The sequence below is a fragment of the Palaemon carinicauda genome, chromosome 39 (assembly GCF_036898095.1).
Source record: "Palaemon carinicauda isolate YSFRI2023 chromosome 39, ASM3689809v2, whole genome shotgun sequence".
Classification (NCBI taxonomy): domain Eukaryota; kingdom Metazoa; phylum Arthropoda; class Malacostraca; order Decapoda; family Palaemonidae; genus Palaemon; species Palaemon carinicauda.
The window spans coordinates 46363289-46379808 of record NC_090763.1 but is presented as its reverse complement, the minus strand read 5'-3'; the positions used below and the strand labels follow the sequence as shown (position 1 = coordinate 46379808).

The following is a 16520-nucleotide window of genomic DNA, read 5'->3' as shown; positions in this document are numbered from 1 at the left end:
AATACAATCATTTATTATATCCAGGTTGCATATGATGGAACGAAGTGACAAAGATGACAATTCAGCGTTCACTGAATGATTCAATTACAGATTCAATGTGTAATTAAATAATCTCAGTTCTGTTGTAAAGCTTAATACATTTCTCGTCAGGTTTTCTTTTTCAAATAAATCTATTATTCGTTAATCTGCTGGAGGGATAAATCATAGTTTGCTTCCACCTTCAAAAATGACCAATCAGATACAGAAACTAAAAAAGAAATTTCATATGGCCCAGAGAGAATAGCCAGTAGGCCTACTGCGCAATAAATATGTAATTTGCATTGAAATTGGATAATAAAATGTCATCAATATGAATCTAATTATTTTTCTTTTTATCCTCAATTTCATGGGTACGCAGGAATCTATGAAAATGTCTAGGGGAACTCCTGCTCTAGGTATTTGTCCTGTCTCTTTCCTCTGTCATTCATGACTCGAGGGAACTTTAAAGTTTTACGTGTAACCGAAAGTAGATTGTATTCGCTTTGCCATTAATTGGGGTTATTGACCTCTTAGGTAAGACTTGCTGTGGTCCAGTCCTGTACCAGTCTCTCTCACCACAGGCCCTGCACAAATATAGGTTCCGGACTGTTAAAAGTGTCAGGTGTTCACGTCTAGACCCTTCCTTAATTCAATGTCCCTTTACACGGTATAGTATAGTTCCGTATAAAGAAAGTTAGATTATTATTATTATTATTATTATTAATTGATAAGCTACAACCCTAGTTGGAAAAGCAGAATGCTATAAGCCCAGAGGCTCCAACAGCGAAACTAGCCCAGTGAGGAAAGGAAACAAGGAAAAAATAAATATTTTAAGAATAATATTAAAATAAATATCTCTTATGTAAACTATAAAAAAAAAATTAACAAAGCATGAGGAAGAGAAATTAGATAGAATAGTGTGCCCGAGTGTACCTTCAAGCAAGAGAACTCTAACACAAGATAGTGGAAGACCATGGTACAGAGGCTATGGCACTACCCAAGACTAGAGAACAATGGTTTGATTTTGGAGTGTCCTTCTCCTAGAATGCAGGAATTGACATGATTTTCTTCTTTCCCAAACCACTGAAGCTCAACCTGGCGTTGAATCAGAGCGTGAAGCGTCCCGGAGAAGGCCACCGTGTGAACGAAAAGTAAAAGTAAAGAACATTGCTTTCAGGGTGCCGGTTTAGTATGTGGCCTACCTTTTTTTATTCTGGTTTAGTATGTGGCCTACCTTTTTTTATTCTGGTTTAGTATGTGGCCTACCTGGCTTGTTAGGTTAGGTTAGGTTAGGCCTCATACTAAAACAGAATTTCGTAGGCCATGTTCGAAAGGTAGGCCACATACTAAACCGGCACCACTTTGAGTGTATAGGATGCATGCTCTCCTTAAGGAGTAAATTTTGCTAGTTCCGAAAAAAGGTATTAAAACTGGGTATTGCTTCTTGAAAGTGTTTGATCAGTTATGATTCTCAGTGAAGAACGTCATTTCTTAATATTCGTGACTGTGAAAGCAAAATATCTTGTTCGCTCCCCTGCTATTAGTTAATTTTCCAAATAACATTGATTGGAAAGACTATAAATATACAACAAGTTGACATTACAACAAGCAAGATAAATTAATATAAAAGCGGAAACTAACCAAAGTAAGCCTACATAGAGACTAGGCCTAAGGCACGCATATCTACTTTTTTCTTTTATTGCAATGGGAAATTAATGATTAAAGAGCATAGTTCCAAAAAAAGTATATGGCAATTGACGTAAACAGACAAACGTAAAGATTGTTCATGGATTTTGATTTAAGCTATTGTATAATACACTAGTGAATGTATAAAGATTCCGCTTCATAAGGGTTATAGTAAAAAATCTAAATAATTAACAGGTACATACAGGGTTGCCAATTTGGCCTTTATTCAGGCCAAAGAAACCCTCAAGTTTGGTCTTTTTTTTTTTTTAAATTGTTTTGCCTTTAGTAATATGAAAAAGGCGGGTCTTAAATACTATATATTTGGCCTTTTTCTACTTATGGGTTGGCCTTTTAAAGCTTCTGTTGATTTGAAGATGGCCTTTTTTCATTTAGAAAACCTGGCAACCCTGCAGTTACACACCTTCCATCTCTTGAACAATTTTGACAAAACGAACAAAAGACCCTTTCTGGAATGTGGACTTCACATTATAAAAGGTGATATCTACAACAACCGTATATTGTGTTTAACAACCATAACAACACGAATCAAACACAACTGAGCGAGCATTCACCATAATTTCCTCACTGTGATATCTGCGCTTGCTTTTACACCAACCGTTCTTTCCCTGTGTAGTTCAAATTTCACTGGGAGCTGAACACACTTTAGTCGCGTGAAAATATGAATGATAACTCTACCATAACTTTTACCACCATTAGTTACAGAAGTATTCTATTTTTGCAATATTTTCATAGACCAAAATATTGCTTTTACACCAACCGTTCTTTCCCTGTGTAGTTCAAATTTCTCTGGGAGCTGAACACACTTAGTGGCGTGAAAATGTGAATGATAACTCTACCATAACTTTTACCACCATTAGTTACAGAAGTATTCTATTTTTGCAATATTTTCATAGACCAAAATATTGCTTTTACACCAACCGTTCTTTCCCTGTGTAGTTCAAATTTCACTGGGAGCTGAACACACTTAGTGGCGTGAAAATGTGAATGATAACTCTACCAAAACTTTTACCACCATTAGTTACAGAAGTATTCTATTTTTGCAATATTTTCATAGACCAAAATATTGCTTTTACACCAACCGTTCTTTCCCTGTGTAGTTCAAATTTCACTGGGAGCTGAACGCACTTAGTGGCGTGAAAATGTGAATGATAACTCTACCATAACTTTTACCACCATTAGTTACAGATGTATTCTATTTTCATTTTATTTCTGCAATATTTTCATAGACCGAAATAATGAGTCGCCATGATATAAATGTTGAAAATATATGCCATGACTCATCAAAGCTACCACGACTGGATGGATGTCCGGAGTAAAGTCTCCTAAGAAGAAACGGATTTCGTTCTTAATGTCTGAATGTTGTGATAGGATAGATTTGAGGACAAGTGTGTTTGCTAAGGGAATGTAGCCTACAGTTAATGACAAATCTATCGCGTGAGCTTCTAAGAACACTTTTCGGCAGAGAGAGAGACCTGAATAAGCAGACTACAAAGACAGAAAATGTTTTTATGTTGAACAGGCTGACACAAGTCTCTTTTTATAGTTTATTATTATTATTATTATTATTATTATCATTATTACAAGCTAAACTATAACCCTAACTGGAAAAGCAATATTCTAGAAGCCCAAGGGCTTCAACAGGGAAAAATTAGCCCAGTGAGGAAAGAAAAATAAGGCAATAAATAAAATACAAGAGAAGTAATAAACAATCAAAATAAAATATTTCATGAAAAGTAACAACATTAAATTAGATCTTTCATATATAATAGATAAAACTTAAACAAGAGTAATATATATATATATATATATATATATATATATATATATATATATATATATATATATATATATATATATGAAAGATCTGTTTTAATGTAAATTTTCTCAAAATATTCTAGTTTGATTCTTCATTACCTTTCATAATTTTATTTATTTCCTTATTTCATTTCCTCACTGGGCTCTTTCACAGTGGGGCCCTTGGACTTACGGCATCCTGCTTTTCCAACTAAGATTGTCGCTTAGTTAATAATAATAATAATAATAATAATAATAATAATAATCTACTGCAACTAGGAAAAATCTTTAAGTAAAATTTCTATGAAGGACAGCAAGGAATAAAAGAGGAAACAGTAACGGAGATCAAATAGGATACGAAGGAATTACAGCTAGGAGCGTGATGATCGATGCGAGGACCCATAGGTTATGCCAAGGCCAATATATATATTGGCCTTGGGTAATGCCTACAGTAGACTCCGTAAGGTGTACTGATGGCACTATCCCCTTACGTGTTATTATTACTAGTTAAGCTATAACCCTGGTTGCAAAAGCAAGATGCCATAAGCCCAATAGCTCAAAAAGAGAAAAATAGACCAGAGAGAAAAGGAAATAAAATACGGATATAAACTATATGAGAAGTAATGAATAAAAATATACATTATCTTAACATTAGTAACAACTTTAAAATAGATTGGTCATTTAAACAGGAAAAATTTTTTCTCCAAGTTGGAACTTCTTTAGTTCCACCGATGTAACTGCCTGTTTAGGAAGATCATTCCACAATCTGGTCACACCTGGATTAAAACTTCTAGATCTAGAATACTATTTCAGGATGTCAGAAAACCTCAGATCAATCAATCAATCTAGAATACTATGTAGTATTCAGGCTTGATATAGAAAATGCAAGATTTAGAATTAACTGCATACCTAGTATTCAGTACATGTTGGTACAGTCTGTTTAAATCTGAATGAGAAAGATGGCCAGAATTATGGAAAATCTTATGCAACATGGATAAAGAAATAACTAAACTAGGGGCCAAAGATGAGTATCCAGTTTACAGTTATCTGTGAGTCTCAAATGGTTATTCACGAGAGTTGTGATCGAATAGAGCAAGGTCTATATAGACCTTGAGATGAAGGAAGTGAAGGAGCGTATAGATATATATCTAAGACAAGTGATAGTTTCCTCTGGCTAATAATTAGTGTTTGTTGAGTACCTTGGATCTACCTATCGACTTTTTTTTTTTTTTTTTTAAATAGCATAGCCCAGACAGTCGAGTTGGCTGTCTGGTTCTACACACGGTCTAGGTATACGGTGTTGTATACCAGAACCCATACACTGTATGGGTCTGGTTCTACACACGGTCTAGGTATACAGTGCTGTATACCAGAACCCATGCACTGTATGGGTCTGGTTCTACACACGGTCTAGGTATACAGTGCTGTATACCAGAACCCATACACTGTATGGGTCTGGTTCTACACACGGTCTAGGTATACAACAAGAACCCATACACTGTATAGGCCTGGTTCTACACACGGTCTAGGTATAGTGTTGTTTACCAGAACCCATACACTGTATGGGTCTGGTTCTACACACGGTCTAGGTATACAGTGTTGTATACCAGAACCCATACACTGTATGGGTCTGGTTCTACACACGGTCTAGGTATACAGTGTTGTATACCAGAACCCATACACTGTATGGGTCTGGTTCTACACACGGCCTAGGTATACAGTGCTGTATACCAGAACCCATACACTGTATGGGTCTGGTTCTACACACGGTCTAGGTATACTGTGTTGTATACCAGAACCCATACACTTTATGGGTCTGGTTCTACACACGGCCTAGGTATACAGTGCTGTATACCAGAACCCATACACTGTATAGGTCTGGTTCTACACACGGCCTAGGTATACAACCAGAACCCATACACTGTATAGGTCTGGTTCTACACACGGTCTAGGTATACAGTGCTGTATACCAGAACCCATACACTGTATGGGTCTGGTTCTACACACGGTCTAGGTATACAGTGTTGTATACCAAAACCCATACACTGAATGGGTCCTGCTGTATACCAAGGTGTATACTTCGACCACGTTCTGCCAAGGCCTTGGTTCTGTGCACGGAATATAATATATCTAAGAATATTTTAAACGAATACGGATAAAACCAAAGAGAGAGAGAGAGAGAGAGAGAGAGAGAGAGAGAGAGAGAGAGAGAGAGAGAGAGAGAGAGAGAGAGAGAGAGTGGGGATAATATAGCAATAAATGAGGTAAAGAAAATCTTGTCTTGGAACAGACAATCGAAAGCATTATTGGAATAAAACTCACTAAAATATTTCTCAAGTATAAAAATATGAAAAAATCTTTTATATTCAAAAGATAAAAAACAATGATGAAAAATCCTTCACAATAGTCAAATGAATGACGATGATGAACGATGGTGGTCTTCAGCGGAGGATTGTAATAAACAGGTCAAAGACATTAAACCACCGCAAGAAGTTCTCTCTCTCTCTCTCTCTCTCTCTCTCTCTCTCTCTCTCTCTCTCTCTCTCTCTCTCTCTCTCTCTCTCTCTCTCTTCAATTTAATACATTTCTTCAAAGGCTTTCTGCTATTGGCTGTTTGGTTTATAGAAACGAGTTTGATTGATTCATTTATGGAAGAATCGGCCTAATCAGTAATTTTAATATTACTTAATCCTCTACTTGGCTGACTACGAAGATTCGTCAATAAATGCAAAATTTTTCATTCGAATGAGTTTAAAATAAAAAAAAATGAAATGAAAAATTAAAGAAAAGCAATGTTTTACGTAGGCAAAGAAAAACGCCAAAAATTCAAGGCTAAGAAAATCCTATTAATTTTATACTCTCTTTTATTATTATTATTATTATTATTATTATTATTATTATTATTATTATTATTATTACTAAATGCTAAGCTACAACCCTTGTTGGAAAAGTAGGATGCTATAAGCCCAGGGGCCCTAACAGCGAAAATAGCCCAGTGAGGAAAGGAAACAAGGAAAAATAAAATATTTTTTATGTACATTTCTTAAACACGAGTTTACCTGTACATGAATTATTCATTGCTGTGTAAATAAAGGAAACGTAAATAAAGGTTGTGTAAATTTACCTTATTTCATTATAACAACATATCAAGAGTGTGGTCTTTTCTTCCGACAGGAATGCTAGGCCTATGAGGGCAATCCCAGGGTCTATAGACTAACGGTAAACCTATTAAGAATTGTTGCTTTTCAAAAAGCAAAAAATTGACATTTTAAATATTAGTCTTAAGATAGAGAACTGTTCACAACTCGCGTACTCTAGTTCCAAAACTTCTGCTCCGATTATTATTTCAATTTTTTTTTTAACTTATTTAAAATAACAAAATACAATATTTACATTTTGTCAATTAAATAGTTGAACACAGGAGTTCCTTTGTAACAAGTTTCTTCAATTTTTCCTTATACAAAATTGACGCAAACCATCTCACATAATTTAATCTTCCTCTAAGAAAACCAAGAGTATCATTTTCACTAAGTTTCTGCATACGGCTTATCCATATGCTATACACATAATTTCAACAATTTGATATGATGAAAATAACGACTATTTATGAATGCCAGGGAGTTTGGATGAAGAAAAACCGGTACAGACTATGTCCACGTGGTCACCTCCCTTTGGGAACCAAGGAAGCCAACCAGCTCAAGTGTTATTTGCCCCGAGGCTAATGAAGACAATGCGAGAAATAGCAGTGTTTCCAACAATAATAATAATAATAATAATAATAATAATGTTTATTGGACAAAAAATATTTACATTCAAAGATTTACAAAAAGAAAAAAAGACTCAGTCCAAGCCCATGTGGAGCAGAGCTCTTCGGGCAATAATACAACAAGATAATATCATCAATTAAGTAAAAATAAAAAATAAAGTAAATATGGATATAGATATACAAAATGTACGCATACATATACATAATCATATGTATACAAATAGATACATATAAATGAGAATCTTAGCCTAAAAACAAATGGAAATGCATATTTATATGATAAGGAAAGATGGTATATGAAAGCTAATGGTATATACATTGAAAAAATTGTAGATATTAAGCAAAAAACTCAGTAAAAGAACTAGTTTTACAAATAAAAAAATATTCTAAACAATGAAACATACTTGCGTTGTGGTTAGGTAGGCAAGTATAAATATTTATTAATAAAGCTTAATACCCAGATAACAGGAGATTTGTATATGATTTCTTAAAAGACCGAACGCTAAGCAGTGCCTTTAGATAAGCGGGCAGAGTATTCCAAAGTTTAATACCTTGGTATAGATACGATTGCTCGCATCTATTAATACGTATGAAAGGGAGAGTTAAGTTTGAATTTCTTGTTCCATATGGATGAACTGATTGTTCCTGAATTATTTTTCGTCTTAAATCTGGAAATTTGTTCAAAATAAGTGTTTGGAACATCATATTCATTAAGGAGAGCTTGTAATTGTCTTCCAGCTTCAATATCGAGAGAGACCGGAAAAGTGGCGATGTATGAGCTAAGTAATCACTGGAGCTTATGATTCTTACCAGTCTTTTTTGAATTACAATTAATGGTTGCAAGACATTTCTACTACTACTCCCCCACGCCGTATTGCAGTAATTTAGGTGAGGAGATACTAACGAGTGATACAATTGTTTTATAATATATAAGGGGAAATACTCTTTTAATCTATATATGATACCCATTACTTTGGCAATTTTATTAACTGTCATATTTACATGCTCACAGAAAGTTAGTTTATTATCAAGAATTATCCCTAAAAATTTACCACTGGACTTCTGATCCAGAGTGTGATTTCCTATAGAAACCCTTATGTTATCAGGAACTCTTCGTAGAGAAAAGATTATGAAGTATGTCTTTCTTTCATTTAAGGTTAATTTATTTGCTAGTAGCCAGTTTTTTACATGAGTTAAATCATTGGTTAGTGTATCACAGAGGGAGTAGATATTTTTATGTCTAAAGTGAAGCGTAGTGTCATCGGCAAAGAGTATGGAGCTTAACCTACCTACTGATCGAGGTAGATCATTGATATAGGCGAGGAAAAATAACGGTCCTAGGACTGATCCCTGGGGAACACCTATTTTGACATCCATAACCTCTGAGAGATGGCCATCGAGGGTCACAAATTGTTTACGACTCGTTAAGTAGGATTTTAGTAAGAGTAATGCATTTCCACGTATTCCATAATGTTCGAGCTTTTTAAGCAGCACATCATGAGACACTGTGTCAAAGGCTTTACTCAAATCTAAAAAGACCGCACCAAGGTATTCATTTTTATTCATCGCATTGTAGATATTTTCAAGAAGGTCATTTACAGCATCACTTGTACTAACGCCACGCAGAAAGCCATACTGACAGGAAGAAAAGATATTACATCTAGTAAAGAAAGAGTAGAGTCGATTGTACAATAATTTTTCAAAAATTTTATTCAATAAGGGAAGGCAACTTATTGGTCTATAGTTATTGACATCCGATTTATCACCAGACTTATGTAGCACAGTAACGCATGCTATTTTTAAAATGTCAGGATAAATGCCAGAGGCAATACAACGGTTGAACAATAAGGATATAGGAAAGGCAAGTAAACTAGCATTATTCTTATATAGTTTAGTAGGGGGAGAATGAATATTTGCTTTTTTGTTCTTTAGTTTTTTTATAATGTTGATTACTTCAAGTGGAGAAGATGGGGTCAAATAAATAGAGTGCTGATTTGAAGGAGGCAAATAGGAATGAAAATCTAACTGATTATTTTGAGGCAGGGCATCTCGGAGAGTAATGCCAATTGTAGAGAAATGAAGATTAAAAGCATTTGCAATCTGTTGGCTGTCAGTAATAGTTTCGCCGTTACGACCAATGAGTTTTCTTAGCGAAGTGCGCTTTTTCTTTCCAGGCCTAAGGGACGAATTTATGAGATCCCAGGATTTTTTAGCATCATTTCGGAGTTGATCAAAAGTACTATCAAAATATTTTTTCTTTGCCACGCGAATTAATGTAAGCAACATATTACAATAGTTTCTATAGCGTTGGGCACTATAAGCACCCAATTTCATTCTTCGATATAAATTATGTTTAATGTTAATTGATTTCAGTAGCCCTTTGGAGAGCCACTTATTCACCAATCTTTTAACACTTACATATTTTGTTTTTAAAGGAAAGCATTCATTGAAAAAGCTGTCTATTTCATCCGTAAAAGAGGCCGCCCCCAGGTGAGGATCTAATGAGGCTTGACCATATTCGGTCCAGTCTTTCCCCCTCAGGAGTTCCGTGAATTTCCTGTCATTCACTTCGCTCATATCTCTGAATTGAATTTTTATTTTGTTGTCTACGTTGTTTAATATAGGCATTAATAGACTACAGAAAATTGGGAAATGATCTGTGATATCTGCTAAGAATATCCCACTATTACCAACAAGATTATTATTTGCCCAAATATGGTCGATACAAGACAGCGAGTCATTCGAGCCGACTCTTGTTGGTCTAGTTATTGAGGGGCGAAAGTCAAAAGATCGCATTGTGTTAATCAGTCTGCGGGTGGTCTCGCTCTCCCCTTCCCTCATTAAGCAGATGTTAAAGTCTCCAGTGACAATTGTATTCATAGGGGAGATACCTGGATTTCTTAGCACCTCCTCTAACGAGTCGAAAAACATATTTCCGTTACCTCCTGGACGTCTGTAGATACCTAAGATTACTGTTTTATGAGGCGAGTTTGGTATAGAAACCGTTACACCGACACTTTCAAAATTATCATTAGAAATGTTGAAGAAGTCATCAAGAGGTTGAAAATCAATAGAGTCTTTAACGAAAATGCTCACACCGCCGCCCCTCCGACCTTCCCGATAATTGTGACACGCATTATACCCAGGAAGATAATTCATGCAGTGAGTTTCTTCCTTAGCCCATGTTTCGGTCAATACAATGATATCAAATTCATGGTTGCAGTTATTTAAGTAGCCAATAAATTCGTCATGGTTTTTCTTGAAACTTCGAATATTAAAACTTATTAATGAAAGGCATTGCCGCATATAATTAGGGAGAGAATCATTAAATGTGTCAGTAGTGTAATATTTACAGGAAAACAGATCAGATGTGTTCACAAAATCAATAAAGTTTTCATCAGGATCAATGTGATATACAGGATTTGTGTTCATGAGACGTAACCACAGTTAAAATTAGTAATTAATAGTTTAGTAACAATATGCTTAGAAATACAAAAAATGAAAATATTTCGTTACGATGAAAACTGGAAATAGTTGTAAAAAATATAAACAAGGAAATAATTGTTGTAATTACAATACAGAAATAGGAATAATAAAAATAATATTAACAAAAATAGTAGTAATAATAAAGGAGAAAAAAAAAATAATAATGATATTAATATCAGTAAAAGTAAAAATGGTAAATTTGATAATAGTAATGATATTACTAACAATAGTGGAAATGGCAGTGTTAAAAGTAAAATAATGCAATTTGAAAAAAAGAAAAAATTGTGAGTGTAAATTCAAAAATTTAAATGTGAAAAAAACTAATGAGGTTAGAAAAAATGGTTACAGAAACTGAAAACAATGGAGTATTTAGCACATATTTTGAAATCACTCAGGGGCACTGAGCCCTGTACTACTGTAGAATAGATCAAGGTCCTTTCGGGTACGGATAGCAAAAGTTTTGCCCGCTGAGGAAGTTTTCACTTTAATAACTCCGTCGCGAGTATGTAGGAACAGACCGGTATACTGCTGTCTTTTCACTCTACGTAATTCATAAAAAAGCTTATCACGTTTCTTTGTGAGCGCTTCGCCTACAAAGAAACCTTTTGCAGTGTCATTCCTGTGTTGAAAACACGAGTGTCTGATGTCTGCCTTCACAGCTCGCGACATCACTTTCAGCAAGATGTTGTTGTTTTCAAAAGACCCATCGACCCTTCTCTTACCGATCCTTCGCCCTTCAAGGAAGACGTGGTCAGGAAAATTCTTTTGGACACACCTTTCCACGAGATCTCGGCTTTACATGGATTTTGCCTAACCGTGATAGCGACACTGGATCATCATTCATCATTTCAGCCTTCAAACGTCCTTTGTTGGATGTAGGCCTTCCCCAGGTTCCTCACAGACTTCTATCCCAAGCTATTCTGTGCCACTGTTGCTTATGTTGGTCTCATCTCCCCAGCGGGTTTTTTTGTCTTCCTCGGTTTCTTGTGTATCTATTATTATTATTATTATTATTATTATTATTATTATTATTATTATTATTATTATTATTATAGGCTAAGCTACAACCCTAGTTGGAAAAGCAAAAAGGTTCATATCATTTGGCGATTCCTCCAACCTCCAACCCAGTCAAACGTAGGCCTACTTGGCTGGAAATGCCCTGTTCACTCTCTTTCAACCCTCTCCTTCGGGAGCAATTAACGTCTCCTGTTGTCTAGCTTTGCTGTTTTCTAGTGTATTCAAAACTAAGCCCTTTTTTTTTGTTCCGATAAACTGCATTTTACAATAACCATAAAACTGCTTTACATGCATGTTTGCTGATTCTGTTTATCATTCATTCACTTAAGATTCATAATTTATATATATATATATATATATATATATATATATATATATATATATATATATATATATATATATATATATATATATATATATATATATAATTATATACTGAGAGAGAGAGAGAGAGAGAGAGAGAGAGAGAGAGAGAGAGAGAGAGAGAGAATTCCTCTCATCTTCAGAGATTAACTTTTTTTGGTCTTCATTAAGTATGCTCAGCTCTTGTAAAAGTTTTCTATAAGAAACACAATATTCAAGTAAAAGTGACCCTTTATAACAATTCAAATTAATAATATAATTAAAGCCAGTTTAAAAAAAAAGATAATGGCTATATTTAAAGCAATCTTGTCTTATGATTTCTCCTGTAGAGTTTATTACTAATTTATAGCCGTGAAATAAAACTAGACCGTTATAGCTTTACCCAGCTTTATCAAGCATCTGCCCAAGGTCTATACTGGATTAATAGAGTACTCTATTAATCATGGGTCTATAGACCTGTATAGACCTTGTATTGGCAATGCTGGGCACTATAACCACGACCCAGAGACTTGACCCATCTTTGGTACGTTTTCCGGGTTACATATATTGCAATACACGATCGTGCTGTAATAAAAGAATAAAATCGTGCAGAGGGTGAGACAAAGAAAAAATTTGTAGATACTTTCATAATTAGATTATTCTGATGAACGTGAAGAAGAAAAATATATTATCATTATTATTATTATTATTATTTTTATTATTATTATCATTAAATGCTAAGCTACAACCCTCGTTGGAAAAGCAGGATGCTATAAGCCCAGGGGCCCCAACAGGGAAAATAGCCCAGTGAGGTAAGGAAATAAGGAAAAATAAAATATTTTAAGAATAGTAACACCAAAATAAATATTTCCTATACAATGTGTAAGTGTTTGTAAAAAGAAATACCGAATGTACTCTATAACGAATATATTTTTAGCTAGATTAAATTATACAATCGACAAACGAAGAGATATGGTTTAGGGGTAAATGGAGTGTGGAAGTGTAATATAATATAAGTCTAAATTTATAATTACCAAAAAAGAAAAAAGAAATAATTAAGTCACTTCCATTTAGGAAAATCCAGTGGCAAATATGCCATCAAAATAGACTATTTGAAGAAAGCAGTCATCTGTTCTTAGACAACCTAGACTCTTTGTTTATACGAAGGCTCTTGCAAATATTATTCATCGTTCTAGACCTTGGAGAAAAAAATACCAGTGTTATTCTTCTAGCTCTAAACCTTACTTATGAGCGAGAACCCGTACACGCACAACTCCAGCTAAGTCGAACGTTAATGACATACTCTCTCTCTCTTTAACAGCTTTATCCTTGGGGTGAATGGGAAAAAACGTAAGAGTCACGGGTTTGGCAAGAAAATTTATCACGAAAAAAATATATGTATACTTGTTTAAATGCCATGAAGAAAAAGGCATCCTATAATTGCGACCTAGGATCTCATGTAGGATGTGGTTAACTTGGAGGCAGAGCTTCAGCCTTCATTTCTTTCAAAAGATTCACTTTAGCTCCATGGCTATAGGAGGATGTGGTCGGGCAAGCTGTACTATTTTCCTTGGCAGAAGGATGTATTGATTCTTAACGTGGCATATTGACTTCGCCATCTGAAATTGCTGAGGTTAAGATCAAGCTGGCATTGTACCAGGGCCTAGGGACCATGTAGAAACTGTCAACTAGAATTCAACTGAATATAAATATCTTTACAAAAAACAGGAAAAAAGTCTAAGATAAATTTCTACATCAATATAATTATATAAGAGGGGTAAATAAAACGAGAAGAGATGAACAGTATATTGGGAGGAGAGTGATGGAAATGGAGGTACAGGGAACGAGAAGGAGAGGGAGACCAAAGCGAAGGTGGGTGGACTGTATCAAGGATGACCTTCGATCAAAGGGATTAACCGGTGATGAAGTGTGGGACAGAGGTAGATGGAGAAAGCTGACTAGAAACATCGACCCCACATAGAAGTGGGAAAAGATGTAGACAAAGAAGAAGAAATAAAACGTAATGTATATTCCCAGGTCAGTTTATAATGAATAAAAAGTAGTTTTCCCTGTTTTATGGTGCCACAGTAGATGGCTGAGCCAAGGGTTGTCTGTAGGGCTTGGGGCTGAGCAGAGCAGGTCATCCCATAGCAGGCCAGAGCGGCTCAGCCTCCCGGAACCAATCCTAAGACGCCTGATGCCCAGAGGGCATTCCAATAGGCTTATAAAACTAACTTAGCCTCTTCTCTTGTTACCTACGGGCCAACCAAGGGAAAGGCCCGTGCCAACAAGAAGAGTTGGCTGTAATACTCCACGAACGATCTTCTCTTGTTAAGTAGATGAGTCAACCCAGTTCAAGCCTCAAGGAACCTCCACAGCAACTCGTGTTATAAAGTCCACGTGGGTGGAACCATGGAAGACAAAGACCAAAAGATTAAACCAAAAACGATTAATGAAAGACGTTTGTATTTCTTATAAAGTTACATCAAAGGCATCAAATAAAAACGCAATTATTTTTTAGAACCGAAATACACGCTAATTAACGCATACTTTAGGCATGTAGACCAATTTTAATTTCCTGGTAATATGAAGGCCGATAAAAATCATCGAATTAAGAGACATTATCAACTCTTCTCCATTTTTAATCACATATTATAATCATAAGGTTAGTGCATATACAATTGACGAGAATGTCTTATAGAAACTTTTCATCATAATTCTATATAATTTTCACTCTTTTTTTAAGATACTTTCTTCTTTTTATTCGGATTATTTCATAGCACACTATTCTATCTCATCTCTCTTCCTCTTGTTTTTTTTTTAAACTTTTAAAGGTTATATATGAAAGATCTAAGTTAAAGCTGTTACTGTTCTTAAAATATGTTATTCTAATTGTTCATTATTTATCTTGTAGTTTATTTGCTTGTTTTCTTTCCTCACTGGGCTATTTTTCCTTGTCTTATCCCTAGGGCATATAGCATCCTGTTTTTTTCCAACTAGGGTTGTAACTTAGCAAGTAATAATAATAATAATAATAATAATAATAATAATAATAATAATAATAATAATAATAATAAAAATAAAAATAATAATAGTAATAATAATAATAATAATAGTAATAATAATAACAATAATAATAATAATAATAGTAATAATAATAAAATAATAATAATAATAATAATAATAAAATAATAATAATAATAATAGTAATAATAATAAAATGATAATAATAATAATAATAATAATAATAATAATAATAATAATAATAATAATAATAATAATAATAATAACTTTTTTTTTCATAACTAGAACCGCTTACTTATCCCTCGTAATATTAATTTTCTTTCAAATGAAAAATCTATTCACTGGCAAAGATTGTTGAGCAATTCCTTTGTGTACGCATGACGTCATCACCTGGGTCAAGGTCCTAAAAGAAGAGATGCCCCGCCCGACCCAAAAATCGTTTTCGGGGTCACTTCAACTGTGACCTGACCTCATGTGGAGGATCTGATTACGTTCATTCCATGTGTATTTATCGCTGGGGTGATCGAAAGAGCAATATTTCGTGTTGGCACAAAGGCTTGTGTACTTCTGAATCGGCTTTATTACAATTCTTCATGGAATTTGTAATATCCAGCTGTTGAAACTGGTCGAAGGTTAAATTTCTTGATATTTTACTCAGATTTTGATATTATTATTATTATTATTATTATTAGCCAAGCTACAACCCTAGTTGGAAAAGCAAGATGCTATAAGCCTCAGATATGTCAATTCATGTCTGGGATTTGCCCACTTTTCATCAAGATGCTAGTCAAGTGTGGATTGGTGATGGTGGGAGATCTTCGTCTGTTCGTTCACTGCAAACCAACCTAGTATGGATGGCCCTGACTATTGTACCACCCGTGTGTCAAACGATCGTACATCATAATGACATTTCTCTTTTTTGTATATATTATCCTATGTATCTTCCCTCTCCCCTCGCACTGACAGCAACTTGTATTAACCTGTCTGCCTACTTCATTGTTAACTGTTAACAGAACCGGTTGCCGGTTTGACAAGAAATAGCATGTTTGTATTTTCTGACCTTCTTACCGGGATCTAGTGTGTATATATACTCGATGTGTCTGTAATAAAGTAACTCAGTTGCATTCATCTCGCCTTTGACTCGCAACCTACCCTTGACCCGTCACAATGACATAGGCAAGGGACAATGACAATGTCCTAGAGTAGCAGGAAAAATGTATAGCTTTGCTGATCATGGCGGCGATAAACAAACCCTTCCACCCCGTTAAGGCATCCCCAGTCACAAAGGAATAAAGAAAAGTCATGATAAATGCTGTCTGTCTGTCTCTCTGAACGGTTTTTACGCTCGTAATCCATCCCCACTCAC

The 16520-nt window shown here is 34.8% G+C and overlaps 1 protein-coding gene across 1 annotated transcript in view; it reads right to left on the bottom strand.

Annotated features, from left to right (window-relative positions):
- The window catches only part of Tmhs (Tetraspan membrane protein in hair cell stereocilia), a 189357-nt gene that overhangs the window by 9559 nt on the left and 163278 nt on the right, over positions 1–16520 (bottom strand). The gene's annotated exons all lie outside the window — the stretch shown is intronic.